Below are 2,953 nucleotides of genomic sequence, written 5' to 3'. Positions count from 1 at the left end.
AACCAGAGCCTCTGGTTCTAAAGACCAGAGCCTCTGGCTTTAGATTCTTTGTAACCAATGCCCCATTGGTCTCAAAGAGTTTCTTTTATCTCACTTCACATCTTCTTACCCATTTTCCTTCATACTCCATTTCATCATCTTCTTAACCAGAGCCTCTGATTCTAAAGACCAGAGCCTCTGGATTCAAAGTATTTGCAACCAGAGCCCCTCTGGTCTCAAAGACAACTCTTTTACCCTTATAAATCACATTCATTGCTTTCTAAACCAGAGCCTCTGGTTTTAAAGACCAGAGCCTCTGGATTCAATATCTTTGACACCAATGCATCCATGGTCTCAAAGACTCATCCATCACTTTCAAAAACCTCAAGCCATGCCTCACAACCAGAGCCTCTGGCTTTGTTTTCTTTTCGCCCATAGCACCTCTGGTCTTAAAGACTTTTCAATCTCAACTTGGCATATTTCTCTCTCATTTCTTTTTCCAAACCAGAGCCTTTGTCCCCAAAATTACTCAACTTTTATCTAAGTGAGGGGGAGTTTTTGAGATTAATCCTTTTGCATCATTTGAGGGGGAGCAAACAACTTTCACCTTTGTAAACTTGCATTTTCCATCTAGAGCCTCTGGTTCTACTATCCAGAGCCTCTGGCCACACAAAATGCTATATATATATATATATATAATACCAGACCTCCTCTGGTTTTATATAATGGATTGCCGCACTACACCAGAGCCTCTGGTTTGTTAACCAAAGGCTCTAAAACATGCAAATCCAACATCAATTCATGTCTTCATCGACAATATTGCTAGAACTCCTCTGGTTCCCCACCCAATTGGTCATGCCTAACAAGAACTCCTCTGGCTCCATGACAAAACATTTTCCACTCAAAACTCATCTTAAYTGAAAACCATTTTCAAGATTATACAAAATTGYARCTTTTGTGRCTARAAACTATAACATCGGTTTTTAGAAGACCAAAACTTCGTAATTAGTATTAATCCAACAATTAGATGAGATTTTAACTTAAAATTATTTTTGGGAAACATTTTCACCAAGATATTATTTGGAATAACTCTTCATTTCAAATAATGCATGACGTCATCCTACCACGCACCTGACACCATACAGGTTGTCCCCCATGAGCCGTTGCAATCTTTCATCTTCCCAAACCCCAGCTTGACACCTGTCCAATCCATTAATGGCACGTACTATCACGACGGCTCACAATCTTCAAATCCTATCACCCAAAAGTTAAACCGCCAAATCTTTTCATGATTACTATATTTTAATAATCAAGAAAACGTTTCCCTTACCACTTCCACACCCTCTTCTCACCTATAAATAACCTTCTTCCACCTTCATCCTTTCTTTACGCTCTCAAAACCTGCAACAAAGACTCCGACGAACACAAAACCTACAACTTCCATAAAAATGGCCTCCTCCTCTGCTTCTCATGAATCCAACAATAACGACAGCCACGTACAGTCAACAGGCGCTGACAACCGCGCAATCATCTTTTTGCCCATGAAACCAAACAACCACACCATTGAACTGCGCAACACTCTATTTGACGACCCTTTTGCGATAGTCATAGAGTTCTTCAAGAACTCCATCCTCCTCCCTGCCATCACACTAGTGAACCCTAGTGTACCAATAAAATACGTGCAACAATACTGGCAAACCTGCGTCATCCAGCCAGTCACGGTATAATGGGGGATATAGACGCCCCAAATGACATGATTTGCTCGCTAAAAATACCGCGAACAAAAGTTTCTAGGGTTTTGTTCATTCCCACCAGACGGGAACTTGGGATCGAGCAATATGACGAACCACCATCCTCCGACGACATCCTCAGATTCGAAAAGATGCTAGGTTACAATCGTGACCTACGAAATGTCTCAGACTTYAAAAGACAATTMCTCCCGCCAATGTGGAATTTGTTCTTCTCCATCCTCAACCGATCCCTCACCTGCAAGCTAGGTTCCCTAGACCAAAGAAATCTCAACATAATGACAATTGTGTATGGGCTTTTCTTCAACCTCAATCTCGACTACGCTTTCCACATTTACAACGAGATTCATTCGGACGTGATCAAAAAGTGCAAACTTCAAGCCGCAGGAAAGCCACTATCTGTAGTTCTCTTTCCCCGCTTCCTTGCTCTCTTCATTGGGGATGCGATGGTGAAGCACGGACTACCCGCTGTGGAGCCCTTTACCCCGGTCTAGAAGATGCAAGGACACCACCCAACCCTTTCGAAGGAAGGATACAGCATCAACCGACCGCTGTCCCGGGCTATGCTCACTGTCATACCATTGACAAGTGAGATACGCAAGACCTATGAACGCTCCATGCTGTCCCAGGAACCGAGGGCAGCTACCCCGGAGCACTTAGAGCCGTCCCCCCTCCAAGCGAGGGAGCACAAGCGTCATCTTCATCGGATGATGAAGATGATGATGATGATGCTCGTGCTTCCCCCGACCTTCCTCAAAATATTTCTCATCCTACTACCCAAAGGGCAACCACATCCTCTACCCCTGGCGATAAAAGCCAAAGGGGTATTGAAAGAGGACGACCCGATCCCACCCCAACCCCAACCAGCCATCCAGAGGCCATTCTTTGGGCCTCTGGAGATGAACAAGCTGAGGAAACACATCCACCATCACCTTTCTCTCAACAGAGAGGTGATGAAGAAACAAGAGTCCCTTCGCCTCAGGACTCGCCACATCCCCTCACACACACAGAAGCATGTGTTGCTTCTGACGTTGAACCAATAGATCGTTTAGAGTGATCTTTTTTCATGCACCTCCCCCTTCAATATTTGATCTATCTAAGGGGATACACATTCGCTTCACTTACTCGGCCTCTGAAACCAAGGAAGAGGAAGCTGATGTAGCAACATCACGAGATAGCTCTTCTCTCGAAGGCTATCAAGGACATGATGGAAGTCCTTCGAGGCC

Source organism: Cynara cardunculus, assembly GCF_001531365.2.
Source record: "Cynara cardunculus var. scolymus isolate 2C chromosome LG 2, CcrdV1, whole genome shotgun sequence".
Classification (NCBI taxonomy): domain Eukaryota; kingdom Viridiplantae; phylum Streptophyta; class Magnoliopsida; order Asterales; family Asteraceae; genus Cynara; species Cynara cardunculus.
The sequence above is the reverse complement of the archived record's forward strand: the minus strand, read 5'-3'. Positions refer to the sequence as shown.